This window comes from Diplotaxodon limnothrissa, linkage group LG16 (assembly GCF_057381915.1).
Source record: "Diplotaxodon limnothrissa isolate DT_005_m linkage group LG16, D_limnothrissa_male_GT1.1, whole genome shotgun sequence".
NCBI lineage: Eukaryota > Metazoa > Chordata > Actinopteri > Cichliformes > Cichlidae > Diplotaxodon > Diplotaxodon limnothrissa.
In genome coordinates, this window is record NC_140611.1 from 14,691,555 (window position 1) to 14,708,113 (window position 16,559).

At 42.1% G+C, this 16,559-nt stretch overlaps 1 protein-coding gene across 1 annotated transcript in view; it reads right to left on the reverse strand.

Moving 5' to 3' along the window:
• The window catches only part of satb2 (SATB homeobox 2), a 55,854-nt gene extending 48,128 nt beyond the window's left edge, over window positions 1-7,726 (reverse strand). Inside the window, exon 1 of the mRNA XM_085373755.1 lies at window positions 7,096-7,726. The gene's annotated coding sequence lies outside the window, so the exon portion shown is untranslated. The remainder of the gene's footprint in view (window positions 1-7,095) is intronic.
• Window positions 7,727-16,559: the final 8,833 nt, after the last annotated feature.

A 16,559-nucleotide genomic window follows, 5' to 3' on the forward strand; every position in this document is an offset into this window, starting at 1 on the left:
CTCGCCTCGGCAGCCGTGACATTGGGTGTGTGTGTGTGTGTGTGTGTGTGTGTGTGTTTGTGTCACTGTATCACGTAAACATCCTGCAACAGACTGATAAATGCTAATCTATTTTATGCAATTATTACAGGCTGGTTTCACAATAGCCTTTTATTCTGAAGAATGTCTTTACAATGCATCACATGTAAATAGCTTAGACTGTCATTAAAATCATGGATTTAGCCTTCAGAAAGTCAGATCGTTATCATCCGCATCCTAAATTCATCTGCGGTGCATTGTGTGATAAGGTGTGTGATAGTTAAAGCAGTTAATAAAGAGGCGATAAGATGGGCTGTTACATCTTTCTGCTATGGAGACAAGGATCAAATGTAATATCTTTTTGATAAGGAGAGGGTCATGACACATTTACCAATTTACTGCTTCTCTGGCCAACTGTCAGAGCTCTTGGAAAACTGTAAAATGACTTGTTTTTATAACAGCTGATTTTATTTTAGCAGACGTAAGTATTTCTCCTTCTTTTTTTAATCTCACCCTTTAATGCGTGCTCTGAGAGTGTCAGAAAGAGTTCTGTTTGTCCCGCGTAATCTTTGATAGTGGGACAACCTCATGTTTTGATGATAAGCCACTATCAAATTCCACATTATTACTCTGTTCTAGACATAACAAATACATACTGGAGGCCAAGGACGAGATTGCAGAGCAAAAATGAGGACACACCCAGAGAAATAGAAGAGTAGGACACGACAACAAACACACCTATAAACAATGTGTCCAGCTCAAAGACGTAAACACACACAAACAGAGGCTAACGTGTAATTCAAAGCCAGCCTAAACTCTGCAAATCAAGACAGATGACAAACACTGACTGGTAGTCCCGTCCATGTGAAACACACACCGAAGGGTGGCTGGGGTAAGCCGGGAGCCTCTGGTCACCGTTTAATTCTACTTTTTAAAGATGATCGCTGCATCATGTGGGTTTTTATTTTTGTCTCACCTGGATTGTAAGGCTCGTTTAAAAGTGTGGACGCGTGCTCAAAATGTCAGAGCAACGAATGTTTAGAAGATGGACCAAAAGAAGGAACCTCCTGCCTCCCACCTTCACACACACACACACACACACACACACACACACACACACACACACACACACACACAGTTAATCCCATTGTGATAAGTGTTACAGGAAACAGGGCAGTAAACACCACAGCCCCAGCACTCACTCACTCACTCACACATACACACACACACGCACACGTTGAGATTTTAAACAAAGGCAAAAAGTTGTCAAAAAGTTACAGAGTGAGCCAAGCAGCGGGATAAGCTGCTCAGTCCTCCGTACGCGTATGAAAGCATTAGCAGGAAATCCTCCTGACCTCTAAGACTGCCGTCGTAGAGACGCTTATAGAAGAGAAGCCAAACTTACACAGACTTGCGAGTCTCTCCTGTAACTGCCTGTCCGATATCTCTCTTTACCGTTATGATATGTGTCTGCTAATGAAGGTTTCTGCCTTCAACATGCAAAACCAGCCAGAGAGAGAGAGAGAGCAAGAGGGAGGAAGAGAAAAAGTGACCTATGAGGGCATTATTAGCAATGATAACAGGGGAGAAAGAGAGAGGCGTCACCTATAGGGAAATATCCACAGATACGGCTGTTCTTCCCGTTTGACATCCAGTTTTATAGCAGGGCTATCAAGCTATTGGTTAATGCTTGGCTCTGCAGCACAGATAAAAGAAGGCAAGCAGGCAGGAGGAGGAGGAGGAGGAAGAGGAGGGGGCAAAATTAAAAGCCCTGTCGTCAAAGATGTTCAGAATGTACACACACGTATATGCAGGGAGGCATGAACACGGCATGTGACGCAAAGACTGCCTGAACATTACCCACAGAGAGAAGCGAGCCACTCCCCCCAAAAAGCCAGTTTGGTTCGGTTCAAGTGGATTGATGTGGATCTGATCCTGTGGATCCACCGACTCGGATTTTAAACGTCTGAACTGTTTGACTTCATGGTGTTACTTTTGTCCTGTCTCCCTCGCCCTCAGCCTGTCTCGGCAGATGGCCGCCCCTCCCTGAGTCTGGTTTTCTTTCTAATGTTGTAGGGTCTTTACCTTACAATAGAAAGTGCCTTGAAGTGACATATTGTAGTCAAAGTTGTGTTTCCTTAAAGAACTTCTGAGATTCTGATTTGGGTAAAGTAACATTGTTCCAACACAGAGGTACACCGGCCGAGGTTGCTGCCAATGTGACAACTAATCTATGACGACCTTACCCTAACCCTAATCCGAGGCCCTCAGAGTGTCTTTTATGTTTTAAATTGTTAGAGAAAAAGTTTTCCCTTTCCCCAAAATATAGGGTTACTTATCTTTCTGATACTCTCGAGTCCGTAGTCACACTTTGAGGCAACTGTTGTTGTGGATTGTTGCTATAAAAAATAAAACTGAGCTGAATTAGTTCACGCCTTTAAAAAAAAATGAAATAAATCAATGACTAGAATTGTTGCCAATTTATTCAAAGTATTTATTTATTTATCGTTGATCAATGAACAGATCATTTTAGCTCAAGTTATCAGCTTACATTCTGAATGTCTGTGGAATTAATGAAACTACAGGGATGCAGTGAATCTGGGATCGTAACCCGGCACTGACACTAAATAGAACACATCTTTCACGTCATTTCTTCCCCCTCTTTGTTTGAAGGAAATTGAAAAATCTTTCATTTAAAAAGTAACCAAACTGTATTAAAGTCTTCTGGCTCTTTGTTACACAGTTTTAAAAATAATTTAGTGAGCTCAAAATTTATGCAACACAGCAGATAAATATCAGCCAGTGATGGTGGGAAATGTCGATGTCAATATCAATCAGTTAGACCAGTATCCCAGCTGAAACTACCAACAGACAGTGCTGCAGAAATGTATTCAGATCCATGTGGCCAGATATTTATTTATTAATCAATCTGGTTCCTGGATGTCTGCAGAAATAATTAAATTAGAGCTAGACCTATTGTGAAGCATGGATTATAAATACCCATAGAGACTTTTTATTTACCTATTACTTATTTTTTGTGGTTTGTTATTTTCTACTTTGCTCCCTGGAGACAAAAGAAAATGTTCATGTTGAAAAAGTAACAGAATTTTTTTGTAGATTTTCAGCTCTTTATTAAAGAGTTTTGGATTATTTGGCCGAAATAAAAGTTGATGTAACACAACAGCTAAATATCGACTACAGATATCAGTAAATATTATCTTATTTATCAGTAAACATGGCTAGTGTTTTCTTCACTGATGTATCAGTGCATCCCTAAATGACGGCACCGGCATTAGGAAGTCAATCTGTTAATTTTGCATCACTTTTACTGACACTAATAATTAATACGTGAGACAATGCAAAGGAATAAAAAATACACTGAGGGGGAAGTTAAAAAAGTGTCACTTTCTAAATGTGTTTTTGAAAGTCTGAAAGCAACATGAGGAACTACATGAACATTTTTATGTGGCGGATTATGAGGAATGATTGCTGTTCGGGAAGGTTACATTAGTGCGGAATTTGCTGTTTATGGCCATCAGATGTGTTACTGTGATGTGGAGAGCATTGGTGTGAGGGGGGAGGCGGGCGGGACGGACCTTTAAGAGAAACACAACTATTTTGAAGCTCTGAGGTGGTTCCACGCACTCAGACACACGCAAACTCACATCCGCGCAGACGGAGTGAAGAAAGCAAGCAGAGTGAGGGGGCGAGACGATGGCCCTTCTGGCAAACATTTTTGGCTCTCTCGTAAACATCTCATTCGATAACGCGAGGATGAAGAGCGAGCATTTACTGCCTCGCCCTTCCATTTGGGAGGATGCGCACGCTCTTCCGCGTAAAGACAGACGCGGAGCCACACAAACCACAGCCAGCGTGCTACACAGACTCTGCTTTAACACATCCAGGGACCACACACTGACTCAGAGCACAGCCACTCACAGCGGGGACGAATGCGGTGCACGAGACGCAAACACATGCGCGTGCTCATCCAAAACGACGATGCTGGACACAACCAGGTTCTTGTAACAGTGAGGAGGTGTAGATTCAAACTGCACTACATCATAAAAAAAGTTACTGTTACTTTGCCCGCAGAGGAGAGAAGTAGCTGGAGGGAAATGGTAAAATTTTACTGTGACATCCACACACACACTGATGCCAAACCATTCACCACAGCTCACGCAGGCCTCACCAGAATGAGAATAACTGTAGGTATTACTTTAGGGGGTGGGGGGTTCCTCAGGCTTTAAGAGCTTCATTTATGATCACCAGGTCAGTGAGACCATTATGAAACAGGCTGAATGGGAGATATAACAGTGTATATGTGAGCGCACAGAGCAGCAGTGACGCCCATAGCATCATCATCAGCGCCCACACACATTTTCTAATCTAATCTACGGTTCAATAGCACACCTATAATATATGTGAACAGATAGTCGGGTTCATGGAGAAAGAGAGTCCCTGAAATATTTCCAGTGGACCATTTAAGGGTAGATGAAACCTCAGTTTCTTATAGCTGGATAACTCCTGAAAGCCCAAAGTATATCCAGATATTAAAGTTAAGAGAAATAAAGACTTCTCAATAAATGAAAGAATGGCTATTTTTAGGTGTTCGGGCCAAGCTTTAAAAAGCATCACCATCAGGTTTTTATTTTTATTTTTTAAATATACAAAAACAGAGTTAGAGTTCCACACTATCTCCTCCTCTCTCTTCAACTTTTTGAACCTGTGAGTAAACTCTGAGCAGACAGGCAGCCCCAGAAAGCGGCCATCACTGCAGCCGAAACGAATTCATTTTTCCTCGCGGTTGGCTAAAATATATAAATAAATATATAAAATCCTGCATTCCCCCCCCCTTTCCCCCTTTCACATACACATATTTTAAAGGAGCTCTGCTGTCTTGAGAGAATGAGAAAAGGTGGACACTGAGGTGCAGCTTGCGCGCACCTTGCTGTCGGCAGTTTTCGTTATTTCATAATTAGAAACTGCAACTCATAAAATGTAAATATTCTAAATATTAATATTAATATTAGTTAGCTTGACCAACCAAAACAACAAAATAAGAAAACGTAGATCACACACACACACACACACACACACACATATATGTGTGTGTGTGTGTGTGTGTGTGTGTGTGTGTGTGTGTGTGTGTGTGTGTGTGTGTGTGTGTGTGTGTGTGTATACATATATATATTAAAAAAGAAAACCTGACGTGTGTGCGAAGGGAAGCTGGCACTTCACGCGAGTCAAACTCCATGAGAAAAACACTCTAAACACGAGCGCTGCTTTGGATTCTTGGTGGTTTGGAGACGAAGAAGGAACTGAGTCAGCCTGCAGTTTCTTAAAGGTCAGAGAGGACGGACAGACTCCAGCATGAGGAACCTCGGCTTTTACGCACAGAGCCGAAATAAAAGGAATCACTTTAAAATCAAGCGAGGGGAAAGGGGGACAGAGCACTGCCTTTCTTTTAGATATGAACTTTGCTTTATTAACAACACATACACAACACTGTTAACTGTGACGTGGAAACAGAAGAAGTGTGGCTTTGTCTTGGGGGGGGGAAGCTTTTTAAAAAGCGTTTGTGTTTAGCAGGACAAACTATTGCTCCTGACATGACGGTCTGCAGAGGGACTGTTTCTCATTTGGAGCCAAACGCATTTGGCTCTGGTTTCTTCTGATTACGCGCAGCAGACATGGAGGCCTTTTACTCCCAAACCTCTTCCTATATCTGAATACTTGAATCTGAATCCCCCCCAATATTTTACAGACCTCTAAAGCAGCAGGTAACTTTTAGATTCTGAGTGTGCGATGTGTCGCAGAGGTTAGAAGGCCCCTGTAGCAGCAGGAAACACTTGGACGCTGTCGTACACCTCTCTGCTCCCCTCGCTATGTTTTATTCATCACTCGTCCCGTTTTCTGGTGAATATGTGTCTCTCTGCAAACGAAACAGTGTAAAACTAACGAGGGGTGGTGGTAAGGGGTTATTTAAGCTCAGCACGTGTTAATTTGTAACACCTCTCAAAGTAATTCGTCATGAATTATATTTTTTAGAGGTTAAAAAGTTACAAAGTGAAGAAATCCTGTGACGCATTCTATTTTCCTTCTCTCTAGTTTACTGAAAATATAACTTCATTTTTTGTCTGTGTATTTTAAACCTGAGCACACTTAAACAAACACACACACACACACACACACACACACACACACACACACACACACACACACACACACACACACACAGGGGTGAGTTATCCTGATCCTTTACTTTAAAAATAAAATTAAACATTGCGTTATTTTCACGCTGTTTGTGTTTTTATCAAAGCGCCAATTAATTAATTAATAAAGGGAAGATGTGAACTAAAGGCAAACATTTTTTTTTTTTTAATATCTAAATATGTTTGAAGAATAGCTCGTTCAAAAATGAAAATATAAAATAATAGTACGTAATTTTATAGACATATATAATATTTCTCTATGGATAATATTTCAAACACTTCTTATGAAAGTGACCTCCCGTCAAACACGAAGACTAATTAGGAGAAATAACCCGTATGTAATTAGAAAGCAGAGCGTTTTTCTACATTAAGGAAATTATAGGAAGCCGTGAGCTGTAATTTTCGACACTTTTTGAGGCAGAAATATGATTTTCACTCTCTAATTTTATTTACTTATTATACTTACTTCTACTTAATTATTACTATAAATACTGTTAAAGATAACGTAATGCCAATAGCCTTGAGTATGCAATAATTAGTACATTATTAGTCCTTAAATGGAATGATTACAAGTACAACTTTTACTAATTATCATAGCTATTTTTATTATGTTATTATGAATCACTCACTTTTCGCAAGGAAGCATAAAATCAAAGTCCCTGGAGTTTCCTGTCGGCTGGTTGGATTGTGTAGCATTTGTTTGGACTTTGCAGAGAAATCTCTACATGATCTTACAGTCTTCAGTACAGACTTGCTGCTGACAGTCCGTGTGTGTGTGTGTGTGTGTGTGTGTGTGTGTGTGTGTGTGTGTGTGTGTGTGTGTGTGTGTGTGTGTGTGTGTGTGTGTGTGTGTGTGTGTACTCACTGTTTACGACGTGTCTGTAGCGCTGCTGCCCGCTGAGGAGGCTTTGTCCATTGATCAGGAGTATTGAATCCAGGGCTGGGCTTTGATTCGACTCCTGGGTCACGCGGGTCCTGTGCTGCTGGGTCTGGAGTCGAGACCGCGCAGGAGATCCACAGAGAAGAAAAGTTGATTTATTGGTAGTGAAGGCTGAAGGGTTTGAGTGTGTGTGTGTGTGTGTGTGTGTGTGTGTGTGTGTGTGTGTGTGTGGATAGCGCCCAAAGCAGCGGAGCGAGCGGAGATGAGAAGGAAAGAAAAGGGAGAGTTTGTGGACAGCAGCGCACACACGTAAATGTGTTCGGCTCTTTTTGTAAATCTTCGTCCCCTCTTTAAAGCGTCTGCCCGCCTTTTAGCTCAAAAGGAGTCTCTGTGGCACAAGTGTGCTCTCCTCTAAACTCATGGCATCATCCTCGGAAGAGAGAGAGAGAAAATGTTCACAAACAGCGCGACGCACCGCGAAAAAAACGCTATACAGTCCGGGCAAAGAAAAGCAATCTGACCGAAAAGCAAGAAAAGAAAACAACCAGCGAAGTTCGAGTTGCGGTGTCACAGCGGGGTTTAACAACGCAGAGGACCGGTTTCTAATCAGTGTATGTCACTTTCAATCTTTCCTGTGCCAACGGGCGCGCTGACTTGTAAGAGGGAGGAGAGAAGGGAGGAGAGACAAAAGCGGAGGGAAGCGAGGGAGGGTGGAGAGGGGGCGTCAAAAGCGGCTAATCTAACCCATGAACGCGTTTTGTGGGCCGGATCTCTCTCACAGGACATACAGCTCTTCTTCTTCTTCTTCCTCCTTCATATTTGAAGTATTTGGAGATTCAGATGAAGGGAAGGGGGTGGGGTTGTTCGGACTTTATGATCTCTCCTTGCAAAGAGGAGCAGCTGAGTTTTCCTGACTCATATCTCCCTCAGATCTCTGTGCCATAACAAGCGCACACCTATCAGAGCGACCTTGACGCGTGCGCTCTGCTGTCACCTTTTCTTCGATTAGAATGATTGTGCCTCACGCAGCAGTAACTTATCGCGCTGCTATCAGCGCCGCAGCTTTCCTCTAATACCCTCAGGCATGTCAGTATCATCCGAGCTGAAGTCCATGTGCTGATACATGTTAATAAGTAGCCTAATAATAAGTCAAGGATGAGCTCTCTCCCTCTCTCTCTGTTCTTATTAGATGGCTCAATAGAACAGCAGTGGGCAGTGCTGTGGGATCCCTGTTAATGATAAACCTGCGACTTGACAGACAGATGCCACTGCGCCCTGTCTAATAGATAAGGGAGCCAGCTAGGGTCAAATGGCCTAAAGGCTTTTTTTTTAACCTATGTTTTGAAAATGTCGTTGTCACGAAGTCACGCAAGACAGAAAAAATGTGGAACAAATGTAGGTGAGAATGAGATTTGTTTTTTGTTTGTTTTAGCTGTGCTGAAGTTCTGCGTGAAAACCTTCAAGATTGTATTTCTGATGTTTATATTAATGCTGTTTTTGAACTATTTTAAAGGCACTACTGTTTCTGCTCTCCGCGTCCTATCCGGCCTGCGTGCGCGCACATTTGCATGCAGCCTCACTGTAAACTGCAAACATGTCGAGGCTCTCGCGCACATTGTTGCAAGCCCATTCGAACTGAGAGAAATGAAGCCATCGGTTTACAACATCTGCAACAGGAACGCACTGCTGGCTGCAGCTTTTTCATGGAGCAAGTAACCGTGCGGCACCGGTGAGGAGAAGAAGTGGGTGAGGAGAAGGGGAGGCGGGGTCACGCATTTACTGCTCTCTCTCACTCTCGGCCTATGGGTTCAGTACTGGGGGAGGCAGCGGGGTCCAACAACAACACGAAAAAAACAGACATAAAGTGTGCGCAAGCAGTACGCCTGCCTGCTGGGGAAAGGAGACGGCACGGGCCTGCATACTGGAGATCTGTTAGTAACAGGTAAAAAGTGGCGCGTGACCACAGATTTATAGCGAAGATCAATCGTGGAAAAGACACTAAACCCCGCAGGGCTTCATTAAGAGAGAGACGCCGGTTGGTTCTTCCCCACTCTCCATCAAGAGGGCGATTATCTTTAACACTCTCCCAAAAACCATAAAACAACAACAGACACATCCTTTCACTCACCTTTCCTCCGAGACCTCGACGGGAACGTGAAGACACCTGGCAGCACCGCCAGCTCCCGCCGACGCGCAGCGAGAATTAAGCGGGACCAGAGAAGCGAAGCGAGAATTAAGTGGCAGAGAGCCAGTCCGCTTCTCGGCGCTCATTCGTCAATAATATTAAATATGATAATGACGGTGATGTCTGCGCTCGCGATGGGGGGGGGGGAGTAGCCGGCAACAGCGTGGGACTGCAAGAAATGCAGGCCTCTTAGAGGCGATATGACAAAACGTGTGTGCATAAAAGCGAGAGTGATAAGAGCTTATTGAACATTTCATGAAATGTCAGACGGTTGTTGAAAACGAGCACATTTGTTGGTTTATACTGGGTGTGCTGGATTCTCGCAGAGCTCGTTAGACGTTCAAAACAGGAGCGTTAAAGTCCGTTTAAAGCTTTGTTTCTTACCAGACATGCAGGCTGCTGGATGCAGAGTGAGCGCGGTTTTGGATAATAACGCGCTCCAAACTTTCCCCTCAATACCAAAAAAAACGCATGCGCCCTGAGCTATTATCTTTATTTATGTCAGAATGTTATTTTGAAATTAATTAAAGTCTTGGATACACGACGAACTTCGTCTGAATTTCTCTTCGTTTTTCGATTTTTATTCCCCTTTGTCAGCTATTTTTTGTTTTTGTTTTTTTTAATCGCTGATGTGAGCAGTGTCGTGTTCGCAGTTTTTTAAAAATCCATCCTTTGAACCAGGCTGTTCAAAGGAAAGTTGCATAAAACAAAATATAATGTGTAATCACTGCAGATGTGGAACAAGGATCACCAGAATAGAGTCAGAGTTCTCCGCGTATCTAAATATTCAAAGTACTTCGTTTGGCTCAAGAAAAAAACAAAACAGATATAATGGGTCCTTATTGTGTAGTTAAATTCCGAGTTTTTTTCCGCAGTTAAACGGGGCCCGAGCGTGTTGTGTTTACCCAAAGAACTGTCCCGTTAATAAGCCGCATCATGTGGCTTTCACCTCCTCATGCGAAGACACCGGGCTGGAGCAGGCGCTCTGAATTATTAAAGGCCGTGGGGACAGAGACTCTCCGCTGCATCACTCACTCAGATTCTTCCCTCTATCTGTTTTCCACTTCTCGGGGAACTGGGAATCTAGGAACGAAGCCAAACAAGCGCAAAAAATAAAATAAAAAAATATGTGGAATAGTATGAAAAATTGATCCCTGAAATATTCCTGATGGAAACGAATTCAAGGGACTGGAGTGAATAATTGATTCCGCAGATCGAAAAGCTCAAGAAGAACGCGAGTGATTAGAGACTAATGTGCTGCAGGTATCATTACTGAGCGAGAGCGCATCTGTCGGGCAGGTAAAGGCCCCGAGGATCCCCACACCCACCCCAAAATAAATAAATAAATAAATATATGCATTTTCCTTGTTTCACATCTAGGGAGCAGAGCAATTTATAGAAAGTGATCTTGTGATTTTAAACAGAGCAGACCTCCGGCACAAAACTCATTTCAAATTCAAGAAGTCAGCGGAATCATTTGGAGAAGAATGCGTCTGGCTTGGATCAGGCGAAAATGACGCATTAATAAATAAGCGCGGTTTGTTTCAGCCTCGAGTTTACACAGTGGAAGCTTATAGGCGCAGGAGCATGTCCGCTGTGGGGACAGTGGGGTTAGCAAGGGCCTTGCACCAGAGCGTCATTAATCTCACAGTGTCCGGTGCCACCTGATGAGCGCGCACAAAGAGCCGCTGATGGAATGTATCGGCGGACATTTACTCACATTACTGCGGCTTTATACTCCCACTCATCTATATTTGGATTCTAATGTTTTACTGTGTACTTAATATCATTTATTATTTTTATAGCTTTATTCACAGATTATGTTTACACATTTCAAAGAGTAAATATGCTAATATGTGTAATACATGTAGAGATGAAGCTGCCAACAACTATATAAAAACTTCTATACATTGATGAATCAATATTCATGATGAAATAATACACATATGATTTAATGAGTACTTCTACTTTAGGTACTTGCAGTATATTTATATATTTGAAGCCTGTAGCGTTCCATTATTATGGAGCTTAAGCAGGATGATGGTTTTGCTTGAGAAAATTGTTCAATCAAAATTGAACAATCACTTTGTAAAACAAATACTCAATATAAAGCCCACTGCCTTCCAGTTCTTGGCATTGTATTTATTCCTTATCAAATGTTTTGTTATTGGCCCCCACCCGTGTCACCCCATTTCAAAATATTCTGGAAACGCCCCTGCGCAACCAAATACAAAGCCGTTTCTTGCCCTTAAGCTCAGTGACAGCATCTAAGTGCTCCTCTGAGCTGTTTTGCTTAGACGTAGTCATATTTCTGTGTTTGATCACGAGTGCATGTTTCACATCGCTCTTCGTGCACCACTCAGGCTGTGCCGTGCATTTGCCATCTGGTTCCGTATGGCTTTCCAGCCGCCTGTTGTCACCTTGTTAAGTGCGGGCCAGAGGGGAGCGGAGGCGTCATTTGTGCGAACAGCGCAGCTGTGTGGCGAAGAAGAAAAGAGACGCAGCAGAGGCTCGAGTCCTGATGGGAAGCCGTCAGCGGTTATGTGTCGCGGTTGAGTCGTGAGATGGATTTCAGCTAGTTTAGAAACGCTTAAAAAAATTGTTAGAACTAAGCGCCAAACACTGACTGGATACTGACTTTTTTTTCTTTCTGAAAAACAAATACGAGTAAATCTGAAATAGTTTTAAATTCTTTTTTTTTCTTTTGAAATAAAGATTTGCTTTAATTGTTTAAAAAAAACCGTTTGCAAGACAAACACTAATATTTAAATGTAACTGTCTGATCCTTAATAGAAAGTACTGCCATAATGACAAATTAGGATCAATACACACAAAAGCAACACGGAGTACGAACTGACTGACAGCATGACGCTGATCACCTATCAGGCTGTCGTACATTCTTTTCTTAAAAACATAAAACGAATAAATAAAATATAAGTTTTTAGAAAATATATACAAAACATAAGGGAAACTCTTGACTGGAGCTTCTTCTGGACTTCCTGATGAGACCACGTGTTTCTTAACTCCACAGAAAAGATCATTTATTGACGTGAATGGTGAAAGAAGGGTGGAAATAATTCTCTCAGATATAAACTGACCCCAAAATTAAAAAGAGAAGGAAAATTGTGAATTTAAGAGGCAGAAATGATGTCGGAAATATTAAAGTTAAAATTCCAAAATGCCAGAATTGCTCATTTTATGACAACAAAATCGAACCGGCATAGTATTTAATAATAATAATAATAATAATAATAATAACAATAATAATAATAATAATAATAATAATAATAATAATAATAATAATAATAATAATAACTGGAACAGTAGTATAAGTAATAATATTGACGATACTAATAATAATAACAATAAGAATAATAATTATTATTCTTATTGTTGTTGTTGTTGTTGTTAATAACAATAATAAAATGTAAAAGTCCAAACTAATATTGCGTCATTAATATCATTTAAAAATATTTATAAACTCGCTTGTTTTGCTGAATGTTATTTGGATTTATTATTATTAGTGGGAATAGTTGTAGTATTAGTATTATTACTACATTGCGGCGTTCTGTTAGGGCCGACTCAAACGTGTTGTAACTTGCGTTTTCCAGTTTTTCCGCTAAATTAAGCGGCCATGTTTCGAATCAGCGCTAATTGAAAACGAAAGTAAGTCAGCCCTAACGAACAGCAGGCCTGTGACCCGAAGCAGACCATTAAACAAAAAGCTCCGAGCGAACATAAATACGTTTTTCACAAACACCCATTTCACATTTGTTTGTTTGCGCTTTGCTTGATTGGAGCGAATGAGGGGAAATGAAAGGTACGGGCCTGAAGCTTAAAGCAGGCCACCTCCTCACTGCTCCAACAGTATCCCGTTAAGACACTTAATGAACGGAGTATTTAAGTTTGGGTTGTTTTTGTTTTACTTTTTTTTACTCTGTCTAATACGTCAGCTCCAAAAATGCTGTGAGATTTAAAGCGTAAAGTATGAGCCAATGAGGCCCAAATGGCTTGTTTTTAAGGATGTATCTCCTTTCCGTCGAGGATTAATTTGTCTTTTACGGCACTTTCAACCCTTTTTTCCAAATTGCTTCCATGCAGAGGTCACGACTCACGAGTCCATTATTGCACCTTCACACCATTTCTCACTGGATCACTGCTTTTACTCTGAAAGCATTAGCACCACAAACACCAGTTTGGAGGGGGGGGGGGGGGGGGATTATATTAAAATAAAAATACATATATTAAAAAATGCCGACTCTTTAATATTAATAACCAATTAGATAGATAGAACAGCTAGTGTCATATTATATATGTAATATGATTATTTTATACTATATACTGTCATATTATGAACATTATAAAAATGAGAAAAGCTCTAATAACTTCTAAGAATCCTGGGCTGATTAGATCTTATGATGATGGAAAAGTGTTGCAGAAGGATCAGAGGAACAAAATCTTCCTAATAGCAGCTGATTAAGCATAATCACTGCTGTCAATGCTGCTATTTCTACTGAAAGTGGCTAAAATGCTTTTGCACTGACCAGCTTTAGAAAATGACATCCAAACATAGAAACCCTTTGCAGATTTTACCTTTTCCAGTATTATTAAGGAATTCAACAGCAGATTCAACTTTTTATTTTCCTTTGAGGCACACATATCCAAGGAAAATCAAGTCAGAATCATTTAACAGACTTGGCAGTAACAGGTTGACCTTTAGATTCCAAAACAAAGTGCAGGAGGTTCGTCGTGGGAGCAAATTGCATCTATCAGCTACACCAGCTATAATGCCCTCATGCCTATCTCGGGGTCTCAGCGTCTGGGCTCCTTGAGCTCCGATATGCAACACAGAGGACTGTTTTCCTTTCGGTAAAAGCCGTGGCCCTCGCTGGCAGCCCCCGCCACCTCTTTTCCTCCCAATAAGTTCTTACCTGAAATCAAATCCGGCTGCTTAACGAGGGGAGAGCGAGTTGGAGGGAGAAAGGCAATTGTGAGCGTCAGCACTCTGCACTATGTCATTGGGCACAAGTATTTGACAGCTGGAATGATCTATAAATACTTCATTAAAGTGTGTACGAGCTCCCTTCTCTTGTGCCTCATGGTCCACTTCTGGTAAGATTTACAAATGATAACATAAACAAAAAAAAGAAAAAGAAATTCAATTCTCATTTGAAAAGAATTGGAGGAGGAGGAGGAGAGGGGGGTTTGATTGGCGCCCATGAGCAACAAAACAGCGGAGGTCTCTGTAATGAGGTTTGGAAAGTGTGTTCAGTGTTTGAGGGGCCAGGGTTTACTTGACCTGCCAGAGGGATTCTCTTCCAAAATGGACAGAGAGCCAGACGCAGAGCTCAGCTGTCCAGGCGTTCACCACCAGCTACACTAAATCTGTTAGGAAATATGGGAAAGAGTACCCGAGCTTCTCTAAGGGCCGCAGACAAATGAGGTGGACTCATCAAAAAAGGTGAGCCTAATTCCTCCTGCAGCTTGGCCCTTAATATTTAGCCTCGGTGAAATAAAAAATTAAGCCCTCTCGCTGCCTTTTTGTTTTCCCCCCACCATGAAATGTATCCCTTGTAGCCCCTAGATTGAGACACCCAACATACAGGACAGCCACGCCAGTAAAACAAAATGCTCTCTGCCTCTAAGATCATTTGTCCTTGCACTCACACTGACTCGTAAAACCACTTTAACTTCAGCTGCGTTTCTGCGTCGCTCTAAGGCTGACACAATCACGCTGGCAAACACTCCCCACGTCAAGCTGTCTGTACTAATAAACAAGGCGGTCGGCCTCGTATTCCTGCGAGCCCCGTGTCCAGAGCGGCCTGATGTGTGCAGGAAATGGATATGCTTTAAAAGTGTCTGCTGGGGCAGAGGAGAGAGTGAAAAATGGAATCAGAGAGAGGTCACAGGTCACACTGCTACCAACTGAAACAACAGGGTTGGGGGTAAAACTGTACATACGAAAAGCCCGCCCACAAAACACGCATACGGGCTCTTACCATGAAGCATGCTGGTCCTCGGAGGCTGCTGGACACGCGTGCTCCACGGTCCCTGTCACAGCTTTCCCACACATCTCGTCTCTGACTCCTCGACCACCAGGACACAGACGAGCAAACAGCCTTGCAGGTAAACAAGGGTGTGTGGGGTATAGTGTAGTGGATGGTTTCACTTTGCAGGTCTCCCCCCTGGGTGGGTGGAGCCACTGCATTCAAAGTAAATGTCAATCATTTACTGTCAGACACCAGCAGAGAAGCTTTTGTCTCCTAGAGTAAATCCCTTTGATTTGTCTAAAGGAAGTCAATGATTGAAAACACGCACCGAAGGAAACCTATACTGGGCCGTCGAGTATTTAGTGTGTGTAAATACGCGAATGTGTGTGTCTGTGTGTGTTCTGTGGGATTCCTGAGCGGCCGTCAGAGCGATCAGCCTGGCTGCGCCGAGTCTGCGGGGTCAGAGGTGACCTCGGTGCTGTGATCTTGTGTTTGTTATTGCTGTGCTGCCCTTGGACGGGTTAACATAGCACACACTGCATCAGCTGGTCTGTGCACTTCCTGTCTCGCTCACACACACACACACACACACACACACTGCTCAGCCACAAGGCCTGTGAGAGCCGTCTGAGGGTCACTTCCACATGTGTTGATGGGCCCTGAGTGAGCTAATCTAAACTGGTGAAATGTTATCCTACTACAGGGAGGACAGGAGCTCAGCTGGCCCCCACTGCTGCTCTCTTCATCCTCTAATGTGCAGGAGAACATGGAGAGATTTAGTTATGCATGTTACTGTGGTTCAGTGGAATATTTTACCTTGTCACTTTTTTTACATTTTCATTTAAGATATTTTCCAGAAAACACAGGTTTGGATCCATAGTTGCTAGTTTGAGCTAACTGGGACATGGACTGCTTCCTCTTACTCTTTCATTTTAAAATCTTAGATTTTGTTGGTTTGTTGGAACATTTTTACCTTTAATTTCTTTAATGTAACAAAACAAACCCAATATTTTAGTCACCTGTCTGCAGCAGTTCCTGGGCACATGTGGACACCAGCATCTACAGCGTGACCATTACACAGTATTTTGCATTTAACTATAAGCAACAGGTGTGTGATAATGCAGTAAATAAACACACCTCCCAAAAGCCAAATCCTTTTTAAAAGCACCGTGTGTAAATGAAAGGAATTTATCTTTTAATTAGATATCAACATCAGTTTATTTGTTTTATTGTTTATTTTTATTTGATTTTTTTTTTTTAAATGTGTTTTTCCT